Here is a 12,577-nt window from a genome sequence, read left to right on the forward strand (position 1 = left end):
GCCACTTTACTGAATTCTTGCTGTACTTTTTAACGTTTGAGAGAATTCCTAACTTGAAATATTCTAACTGTAGATAGAAATGTCAGTTGCATGAATAAAGAAAAAAAATGACAACTTTTAATTTCTTTTTAAAGAACCTTTCCAGCTTTATAGAGATAGAATTGACATATAACATTGTATAAGTTTAAGGTATACAATATGACAGCTTTTTTTTCAATTAAAAGCTATCTTATATTCTGAAATTATATATTCCTGCCTCAGATTTTAGCAGGAGGGGAGCATTTTTTTTTCCTGATAACAAAAGTGACTTTTCAATTTATTGTCTCTTTGTTATCTAAACCTCACTTTGGTTTTGTCGTTTTGGGTAGGATGGGGCACAGATAAACAAAAGAACAATTTAGTACCTTGCTGTTTCATAGTCTGGGACTATCCCGGACCTGTACAAAAACTTAAGTTCTAGTTTCTTTTCCTGCTACTTGCTTTTTAATCGTGTATAAGATTCTCAATTCTCTGACACCCCACAACACGAACACAAAGCCAGAGCTCTTCAGCCAGGCCCCTCTGTCCAGGTCACTAGAATGGCAGGCCCTAGGGAGCAATCTTTGAAGTTTTCATGTAAAACAGGAACTCAGGGAAAACTGGGCCACTGGGTAACTTAAATACAGTTTTATGAGACCGCTGTTGGCCTTTCTAGACTCACTAGGCAGCCATTTCTACTCTACGCTTTTCACTAGGCAGCCATTTCTACTCTGTGCTTTTTGAGAGCATGAGGGGGCTTGTCATTATCCTGGGTTCTATTCAAGGAGGCACAGGTTCCTGCTGCTCCCAGATTTCTGAAACCTGTACGGGATTTCCGTGTTTGTCTCCTGCTGGCCCTGGTCCTGATGGGTCAGTGTGCGGGGACTCCAGTGATAACTCACCTAATTCCCTATGACTCCCTCCTTCCCCAGCCTGGAAATATTTTCTGAGGGTCAAGGGCATTGGGTGGTTGAGGGATTTGTCTTCTGTATTTTGTGGTTGTATCTCTTCTGAAGCAGTACAGTCTAATGATGGAACATTGGGAGAAAGGCATATAGTATTAGGGAATGTGAGGCAAAAAATCCCCACAATACAAACAAAAAAACAAACAACAAAGCAGTTAACGTCAGTTAACATAACATAATACTTGTTTGAGTTGTTAGAATCACATGTCTTTAAATTTCCAGGAATGTAGTAAGCACTCAATTAGTAGTCTATGAAAATGTGCTGAAAACAAGTGGAGTCAAAAGCAGTTTTTAATAGGGGTTGTAGTTAGATTTGTGATTTTTAGTCAATAGAGATTGACTAAACACGTTTGGGATTTTATTTCATAAGAAAATTCCCAGGGCCCTTATCTTAGTGAGCATCCCTCAGGATTTGTGTCGCAGGCTACAGCAACTCTTCTAGTCCTCTTTTTTTTTTTTTTCTTAAAGCCATGGGGATTTATCCTCATTCTCCTCTCCACCCCCACAATTTACCATAATAGATGTAATTTCAATTTCTCTCCTTCTTTCTGTTCCTTAACAAAGTTATTTTGAGTAAAGAGTAAGTACTTAGAGCAATTACTTTCCTCCCATTTTGGAAGGAATTGTTGGGCAAAATTAGAACATGGTACTGAATTTGGCATATTGATTACTTTGAACCTTAGGTTGTCTTGTTAGGTTTACATGCAGTCCAAATATAAGAGAATCAGTGCATTATATTATCACAGCTTTAAGAGAGGACTTTACATTTTCTTGCTTTTATCCATGGTAATTTTACAAAATATGGAATAAAATCATTATAAAAATAAAGGAATACTGTGAAATGATCTGAGTTGTGGAAATTGGAGAAAGAGAGTTTTAAAGCAAAAACCATTAATGAGCAAATAATCTGGAGAAAGAATATATAATTGAAAAGAATAAAAAGATACAGATATATAAATCCTTAGAAGTAGCCAAAGAAAGAGAGAACCACAAGTAGCCAAATTTGGGGAAAGACAGAGAGATTGGTAGTTAGTGGCAGGTTATATGTGAAAATGAAAGATCACATTCAATTTTTAAAGACATATACTGACTTTGCTTAAGTGCTTTATGTGCATTATTGCCTAATAACCTATGTGCTTTGTAAAATAGAGGTATTCATCTCTCTTTTACTGGTAAGGAAATTGAGGCACAGAGAGATTAAGTTACTTTGCTAAAGGCCTTCCAGGTAGTAATTTAAGGCAGGCCTATCTGAGCCCAAAGTCTTTTTCTCAGCCTCTATATTATTCTGCCTAACCATTCATGTTCTAGTCTTAGTGATTATTCCAAATCTTTGGCCTTTCAGATGGGGCCCATCATTTTGGCTGGGTATCTTGGAAAGGGACCTTTAAATAAAGTAGAACAGGTTAGAAGGGGAATAATAAAAGATATGTCAATATATGCAGCTTTCAGTGACGACTAAATAAGAGGTAGAAAATATAAAGGGAGACTGTGAACGCCTGATTTCTTGTGGAATCCAACAGCCTAGATTTACTGATTTACAAAGCTTGCACTTGAATTGATTAGAAATTTTTAAAAATTTCTTTCTAATGAGGTGACTACAACTTGTCATGATTAGCCAAGGTATTTCCCACCTTGAATGGTGGTTCAGTTCAGCTTTGTGTATACTAAACTTGGTGATAGGTAACTAATAGCTGTCATTTGTTGAATACTTACCATGTGTCAACTGCTACAGAAAGTACTTATTCTTATGACAATGTGATAAATTTATTTAATTATTGTCAATGATAATCTGAAAGTGGAGGGACTCTTAAAATTCACAAATGTACATCAACTGAGGCTCAGAGTGATTTCATAGTGTGTGCAGTTATACAGCTGGAGATGGGAGAGGTGGGATTCAAACCCACAACCATTTGGATCTATAGGTCATGCTCTTAAGCACGGTTTTATTATTCATTCCTAGGCGTATTCATTCCAGTGACTTTACAACAGGATGTTGTCATGTTGGATAGTCATTTTAAGTTATTACTAAAATTTGATGTGTATTACATCATAAAAATTTGATTGGACTATTGCCATCTTGATGGATGCATTATTTTGAATTATATCTTAAAAAAAAACCAAACTGTAACAATCACCACAAACCCACAGACCAGGCTTTCCAATCTATGGAATCATTTCATTTAATATACATTTCAAACATTTGTGGAAAGCAGTCTGATTATTGATCTTTATTATTATTTCCCCCCCCCCAAAATTTATTTTTCCTGTTGAAGAAAAAGGATAATCTCTTACTGTGTGAGGCCTTTAATCTAAAGTTCTTAGTTCATGATAGGTTATACTTTCTTATTTACTTTAGCAACACGTAAAATGTTTTTTCTGCCTCTATCAGTGAGATATAGAAATGTGCTTATCTTCTTGCTCGGATAAACTGAGTTGTGTGTACATTTAATTCCAAGTTTGGTCCAAAATAAAATAAATGCCATATTCTGGCATCTTCAAGTGTCTGGAATGTGTTTGTTTACATTAGTTTATCCGATGGAGCCCTTTACCTTATTCAAATTGAATAGGGGGTGGGGAAGGACTGGGACAGCCGACAAAGCACACTGACCCATCTTGTCACCCAGTGACCTGTGAGAAGGAAATAATGAACTGTGAGTAGCTGTCATCCTAACTGTTTCTGACAGTTTGCCTTTGGGCACATCTGTGTTAGTTGCATTGGAAAGGCCTTTGTTCTCTTCCCACTAGTGACTTTGTGGCGCGCTGAGGGGTTTGCTAGCTCCTGGACTCTTAAGCGGCCCCTTCCTTCCCAGGGAAGCAAGCAGCTGCCGTGGATCACACTGGCGTTTCTCTTCATGACTCAACTTGGCATGTACTTCACTCTTTCAAAAAAGAACATACATTTAGAAGTCCTTTGATTTTTCTCATTTAAAATGTACTTTAATGTCTCCAGAGTTTTGATACTAACAACAAAGGAAGTTATAAAACATGTTTAGTATTATCCTAATTTTATATGGATAAAGGTAGAGATAAATTGATAGCTAACCAGATGGGCATGACTTGAAGGAAAATACATCCAAATATTGACAGCTGTTATTGAGTTTTAAATTTTTCTTTATTATTTTCCAAATTTCAATGATTGTTATATTTGCAATAGGATACAAATCAACATATGTTATGAAAAACATTTTTAATGTAGATGCTTTTGATACATCCTTTATTAGTAGGAATATTTGTACTAAAATAGGTAAGGATATGCTCTATTTTGTTTCACATTTTCCACTGCTACTTTTTAAATAGATTTCTATCTAATAATTTAAACTTTTAAATATTGTAGTATTTATGTTTTAAAGTTAATCTAGTGCATAAAATTGTTATAATCATTAGGAGATATAATTCGATAAGAAACAGGTGTTCTGTCTCCTGGTTTCCTGAAATAACACTACTATTTCAATGGCAACAAAAGCAGAACATTCTGAATAATACATATCATACCCTAAGAGAATTGTTTAAATTAAAATCAAAGCTTCATTTATAAAATATAATTTCTGAATCAGTTTTAAAGGCTTATTTACATTTTTACAATTGCTATAAAATCAGTTCTTCTAGTATAATTAAGTCTGGCTACAATTGGTGTGTAATAAACACTGAGTATATGGTATTCACTTAGTTGTATTTACATTTCCAAGAGAATATAATACTTTTCCAAGAGAATATAAACTATACTGCAATGGTCAGTTTTTATAAGGCCCCTTTTTTTTTAAAAAACATCCATTATAGAATAAAAGAAATGAAGCTTGAAGGAAATTACATGCTTTTTTCTGCATTCAAGGTTTTTCTCTCAGTGACAATTTTGAGATGCACTAGCTAATGGAACTATATTATAGTCTCCTGCTTTTCAAAGAAAGGTAAATTAATAATAATGAGAAGTTCTTTAAGCAGACAAATGATGATCATATCTATGTAATTATAAATTGTAAAAAACCACATATTAAAAATTGAAAGTCATATTCTGATTTTCTTGAGTATTCAATAGCATGTGATTTATTATTCTGTTAAATAATTTATGTAGCTTTGCATATAGTTGATGGTAATCTGTAACCATCTTCTGCTTAGAACACTCTTCTCATTTTGTTCATCATATATCCACACAGTTTTTGTAGAGAGAGTGAATGTATTGGTCAGTTTTTTGTTTTTTGGGTTTTTTTAGAGGGAGGGACAGGTGAGGGAGGGGCAGAGGGAGAAGGAGAGAGACAATCTTTTTATTTATTTATTTTATTTATTTTAAAAATTTTATTATGTTGTGTTAGTCACCATACAATACATCATTAGTTTTTGATGTAGTGATCCACGATTCATTGTTTTCGTATAACACCCAGTGCTCCATGCAGAACGTGCCCTCCTTAATACCCATCACCGGGCTAACCAATCCCACCCCCCCACCTCTAAAACCCTGTTTGTTTCTCAGGTCCATAGTCTCTCATGGTTCATCTCTCCCTCCAATTCCCCCCCTTCATTTTTCCCCTCCTTCTCCTAATGTACTCCATGCTATTCCTTATGTTCCACAAATAAATGAAACCATATGATAATTGACTTTCTCTGCTTGACTTATTTCACTTAGCATAATCTCCTCCAGTCCCATCTGTGTTGATGTAACAGTTGGGTATTCACCTTTCTGATGGTTGAGTAATATTCCATCGTATATATGGACCACATCTTCTTTATCCATTCGTCTGTTGAAGGGCATCTCGGCTCTTTCCACAGTTTGGCTATTGCAGACATTGCTGCTATGAACATTGGGGTGCAGATGGCCCTTCTTTTCACTACATCTGTGTCTTTGGGGTAAATACCCAGGAGTGCAATTGCTGGGTCATAGGGTAGCTCTATTTTTAAATTTTTGAGGAACCTCCACACTGTTTTCCAAAGTGGCTGTACCAACTTGCATTCCCACCAACAGTGTAAGAGGGTTCCCCTTTCTCCACAACCTCTCCAACATTTGTTGTTTCTTTCCCTGTCCATTTTTGCCATTCTAACTGGTGTAAGGTGGTATCTCAATGTGGTTTTGATTTGAATTTCCCTGATGGCTAATGATGATGAACATTTTTTCATGTGTCTGTTAGCCATTTGTATGTCTTCTTCAGAGAAGTGTCTTTTCATCTCTTCTGCCCACTTTTTGACTTGATTATTTGTTTTTTGCGTGTTGAGTTTGAGAAGTTCTTTATAGATTTTGGATACCAGCCCTTTATCTGTAGTGTCATGCAAATATCTTCTCCCATTCTGTGGGTTGCCTCTTTGTTTTGTTGACTGTTTCCTTTGCTGTGCAGAAGCTTTTTATCTTGATGAAGTCCCCAAAGTTCATTTTTGCTTTTGTTTCACTAGCTTTTGGAGATGTATCTTGAAAGAAGTTGCTGTGGCCGATGTCAAAGAGGTTATTGCCTATGTTCTCCTCTAGGATTTTGATGGATTCCTGTCTCACATTGAGGTCTTTCATCCACTTTGAGTTTATCTTTGTGTATGGTGTTAGAGAATGGTCTAGTTTCATTCTCCTGCATGTGGCTGTCCAATTTTCCCAGCACCATTTATTGAAGAGACTGTCTTTTTTCCATTGCATATTTTTTCCTGCTTTGTCAAAGATTATTTGACCGTAGAGTTGAGGGTCCATATCTGGGCTCTCTATTCTGTTCCATTGGTCTATATGTCTGTTTTTGTGCCAGTACCATGCTGTCTTGGCGATCACAGCTTTGTAATATAGCTTGAAATCGGTCAACGTGATGCCCCCTGCTTTGTTTTTCTTTTTCAACATCTCCTTGGCGATTCGGGGTCTTTTCTGATTCCATACAAATTTTAGGATTGTTTGTTCCAACACTTTGAAAAATGTCATTGGAATTTTGATCGGGATGGCATTGAAGATATAGATTGCTCTGGGTAGCATAGACATTTTAACAATGTTTATTCTTCTGATCCATGAGCATGGAATATTTTTCCATCTTTTTGTGCCTTCTTCAATTTCTTTCGGGAGTGTTTTGTAGTTCCTAGAGTATAGATCCTTTACCTCTTTGGTTAGGTTTATTCCGAGGTATCTTATGGTTTTTGGTGGTATTGTAAATGGAATCGTTTCTTTAATTTCTCTTTCTACAGTTGCGTTGTTAGTGTATAGGAAAGCAACTGATTTCTGTGCATTGATTTTGTATGCTGCCACATTACTGAATTGCTGGATGAGTTCTAGTAATTTGGGGGTGGAGTCTTTTGGGTTTTCCACATAAAGTATCATGTCATCTGCGAAAGAGAGAGTTTGACTTCTTCTTTGCCAATTTGAATACCTTTTATTTCTTTTTGTTGTCTGATTGCTGTTGCTAGGACTTCTAGTACTATGTTGAACAACAGTGGTGAGAGTGGGCACCCTTGACGTATTCCTGATCTTAAGGGAAAGGCTCTCAGCTTGTCCCCATTGAGGATGATATTTGCCGTGGGTTTTTCATGGATGGATTTTATGAGCTTAAGGAATGTTCCCTCTATCCCTATACTCTGAAGAGTTTGAATCAGGAAAGGATGTTGTATTTTGTCAAATGCTTTTTCTGCATCAATTGAGAGGACCATATGGTTCTTCTCCCTCCTCTTATTAATGTGTTCTATCACAGTGATTGATTTGCGAATGTTGAACCACCCTTGCATCCCGGGGATAAATCCCAGTTGGTCGTGGTGGATGATCCTTTTAATGTATTGTTGGATCCTATTAGCTAGGATTTTGTTGAGGATTTTGGAATCCATATTCGTCAGGGATATCGGTCTGAAATTCTCCTTTTTGATGGGGTCTTTGCCTGGTTTGGGGATTAAGGTGATGCTGGCCTCATAGAATGAGTTTGGAAGTTTTCCTTCTGTTTCTCTTTTTTTTGAAACAGCTTCAGTAGAATAGGTATTATTTCTTCTTTGAATGTTTGGTAGAATTCCCCAGGGAATCCATCAGGCCCTGGACTCTTGTTTTTTGGGAGGTTTTTGATCACTGCTTCAATCTTGTTACTGGTTATTGGCCTATTCAGGTTGTCAATTTCTTCCTGTTCCAGTCTTGGCAGCTTATAGGTTTCCAGGAAGGCCAAGGAGAGAGAGAATCTTAAGCAGGCTCCATGCCCACTGGGGAGCCCAACACAGGGCTCAATTTCAAAACCCTGGGATCATGACCTGAGCCGAAATCAAGAGTTGGACGCTTAACCGACTGCGCCACACAGGCATCCTGGGTCAGTTTTGATAACTCTGTCTTTTTAGGAAAAGCAAACTGTTTAAATTGCTACACTCAAATTCTTATTTCTAGAACTCTTACCAATTAAGGAAAATGTTAATATAATAATTGCTTTTGATATTCACTAAATCTAATTATACTTCCTAGGATTAAAATCTCATATTAGGTTAAATTCTGTTCCTAGCTATTGAAATGCTCAGCTTTAAGCATTGGCCTTTAACTCTTTTCTTTTTTTTTTTATGTTCTGTTAATCACCATACATTACATCTACTAGTTTTTGATGTGGTGTTCCATGATTCATTGTTTGCGTATAACACCCAGTGCTCCATTCAGTACGTGCCCTCTTTAATACCCATCACCAGGCTAACCAATCCCCCAAACCCCCTCCCCTCTAGAACTCTCAGTTTGTTTCTCAGAGTCCATAGTCTCTCATGGTTTGTCTCCCCCGCCAATTTCCCCCCCTTCATTTTTCCCTTCCATCTTCTTTTTTTTTTGACATATAATGTATTATTTGTTTCAGAGGTACAGGGTCTGTGATTCAACAGTCTTATAGAATTCAGTGGCCTTTAACTCTTTTGTAGTATATACAAGATTGTGGTGTTGTATTTAAGAACACAGAACTATTGTGTATTCCAGAGAGGCAGAGATATGCTTATAACTCTTTTTTTTTTTGATTAGAAAAGTCAAATATCCTGATATTGGGATACTGTCGCCTGTTTGTGTTTTGGTATATTTTTAAATGAATTCCCATATGTTCCTGGTGAATTAAAATAAAGCAAACAAATAATCTAATTGCACCTGCTTCTTTGAAACAAAGTCCAAATCAAACATTCCAAAAGATTAGATTTATATCCATAAATGTGCATTAATTCAGAAATTATCAGAGGCTTTCAAATAAGCATTTTATGATTAATTTTTGTTCTCACTTACTGCCCAAACCTTCAATTATGCTGTTTAATTTCTATATTTTAAAATGTACTATTTATCTTTCTGTTTTATTCAGTATTGTCTATAAAGCTATTCAAGGTAGGAGCAGGAAACTCTACTACCACATTCTTCACGCTTGTAGCCCCCAAACTAGAATGTCTATATAGTATCGTAATAGTGAAAGTAGTAAGTAACAAGGTTCTAGATTTGAATAATGTGGATGGACAAGGAGGAGACTGGTGGAGGGCAATATATGGAATTGGACAAAAGCAGAGTTCAAGCAGTCAAGGTACCTGTAGGTTAGCTTCCTAACTTGTCTACCTCCTTTGACTCTTGTTCCCTGACAATCCATTCTCCACTTAATGGCCAGAGTGATCCTTTTGTATTCATAAGTCAGATCTTGGGAGTCCTCAGCTTCAGATCATCCAATGACTTTTTATTTCCTTTAGAATGAAACCCACGCCTTTACTATATGCTACATGGTCCTACTTTACCAGGCCCATGGTATTTCTCTGAACACCATTCTCCCCTCCCTTCCTCTGCTCCAGCCAGCCTGGCTTCCTGGCAATGCCTCAGGTTTGCCATGCATGCTCACAACCCGTCACTCTCTCCCTGCCTTATTTTTCTTCAAGGTACTTTGCCTATCATATACATAATTATTTACTGTCTGAATTGCCCCATTAGAATGTAAACTCCCGTTTTAGCAGGAACTTTCATTTTATTCACATCTGTACCTCCAGGACCATAACATAACCTAGTGGATACTCAATACAAGATTGTTGGATGAATGAATGAATGAATGAATGAATGAATGTAGTACAATTCATGGAAATAAGAAAATAGAAAAGGAACTAATCTGATCATTCATATGTGTATTCAAGATCCTCACTGTTGGATAACTGTAACTTTATGTCCTACTTATGTGTCAGTCTGAAACTGTACTCATAACAATGGTTTTCTGATTTCCATATTTCTCCTTTCTTTCATCCTTTATTAAAGTGTGAATATTTATTGAACGTTGTCTATTCCAAACACCATCCTAGGCACTGGGGATACAATACTGAAAAGACAGATATACTTTCTTGCCTCACAGAACTGCCCCATAGAATCTAGTAGGGAAGAGAATCAAATCACTACAGTAGAGAGAGAGTGATGAGTGTACTGTAGGGAGAAGGCAGTTCATCCTGAACACTCCTCCCTGGTGATATACTTGTGAAGTGTAACTCTGAACATCTCACTTACTGACTCAGTTCTTCAGTGTTTACCCATTTCCTACTAAGTTAAATGAAACATCAACTGGCAGACCCATCACACTGTATTCTTGTGGCAGGTCCTCCCTGTTCTTATCCAGGCCCAGGCTGACTGTACTTGGGTTATGCTGGGTTTCTTGACCAAAATGCCCTTACCTTCTTTTTCCTACCTAAAATCCTGCCTTCTGCAAGGCCCATTTTCACTGACTGTTTTCAACCTTTGTTTTTTTTTATATATACATCCAAGGATATAAATCTTCCTCTAAGTATGGCTTTAGCTTCATTCCACCAATTTTAATGTCATATGTTGATTATCATTTCCATTTTGTTATAATCTTTGATCCATGGATTATTCAGAAGTATATTTCTTAATTTTCCAAATATATAAAACATTTCTGGTTTGTATGTATGTTATTGACTTCTAGATTTATTTCACTGTGGTTGAAGAACATTTTTGGTATGATCTCAATTCTGCCATTTATTGAGATTTGCTTTATGGCCCACTCAATATCTGGACAATTTCTATAAATGACCCACCAGTACTTGAAAAGAATATGTATTCTGTAGTGTGGATGTCCAGGTCCAGTGTTCTATATATGTCAATTAAATCAAGCTTGATAAATGTGTTTTCAGTATATACTTACTGATATTTTGTCTGCCTGTTAGATCGTTTACGGAGAGAAATATGGTTAAAATCTCCCACTATAATTGTGGATTTGTCATTTCTCCTTTTATCAATTTTATGAATACTTCTTTTCTATAATTTGAGACTATTGAGTGTATATAATTTTAGAATTTTACTATCTTTCTGATGAATTAAACCTTATGCTACTATGTAATGTTCCTCTTTGTCTCTAGTAATTTTTTTGACTATAGTTTATTTTCTCTCATATTAAATATGGTGACCTTAGCTTTTTTTGTCAGTGTTAGCATGATGTATTTTTGTATCCTTTTATTTTCAAATTTAATCTTTATATTGAAGGAGTGCTTTGTTTGAAAGCTTATAGTTTTTTTAATGCAGTATGATAACCTATGTTTTTTAATTGAAGTATTTAGTCCATTTACCTATAACATAATCACTGATTTTGGGGTTAGATATTAAATCTAGCATGCTACTATTGATTTTTATGTGTTCAATATATTCTGTGCCCCATTTTCTTCCTCTGTCTCTCTTTTTGCCTTCTCTTGGATTCATTGAGAATTTTATATTATTTTACTCCCTCCTTCCCAACTATCTTGGTAGTTATACATTCTTTTACTATTCTTTTAGTGATTATTCTATAGATTATACATACTTCCTTGATGTATCAACATCTAATATAAATTAATATTTTACCACTTCTCAGAAAATTCAAGGACCTTGAAACTCCTATTCTCTGTATATATACTTTCTGATGAAAGTATATATATATATTTTGTCCAGAATGCATGAAAGGCTGATGTATGTTTTAATTCTATGTGTATTTCAAACCCCACAAAACATCATAATTATTATTTTTTAGTCAGTATTCATTTAGTTTTAGCCACATTTTTAAACTTCCTGTTGATCTTTCTTTCTGAATCTCTGGACTTCCATCAGGAATTACTTTCCTTCTGTTTCAGGAACATCCTTTAATATTTAATATTTTCTTAGGTGCGGGTCTGCTGCTCATGAATTCTTGTATTGTCTTAAAATACATATATATATATCACTTCCAAATTCTCATTTTCATATTTTTACTGAGTGTGAAATTCTAGGTTGTCAGCTATTTTTTTTTTTTCAGAACACATTGAGAATATCATTCCATTGTCTTTGGCTTCCATTTTGTTTATTTTAATTGAGAAGTCAAGTCTTATTGCTCCTTTGAAGGCAATGTTGTCTTTCTCTGCTGACTTTAAGGTTTTTCTCTTTGTATTTGGTTTTTACTATGATTTTTCTTAGTGGGTTTTTTGTTTGTTTTGGTGTTATTGTTTCTGTATTTGTTGTTTTGTTGTTTTGTATTTGTATTTGTATTTTGGTTTTAGGGCTTGAATCAGTGGCTTACTGTGTTTTATCAGTTTTGGAAAATTCTCTGCAATTGTTTCTTCAAATACTGTTTCAGCTGCATTTCCTGTTTCTTCTCTGAAGGAACATTAATGAAATGTATATTAAAAATTCCTTTTTTACTCTAAACTCTATGTTTCTTATGCTTTATTTTGTATTTTCC

Source organism: Neomonachus schauinslandi, chromosome 11 (assembly GCF_002201575.2).
Source record: "Neomonachus schauinslandi chromosome 11, ASM220157v2, whole genome shotgun sequence".
NCBI lineage: Eukaryota > Metazoa > Chordata > Mammalia > Carnivora > Phocidae > Neomonachus > Neomonachus schauinslandi.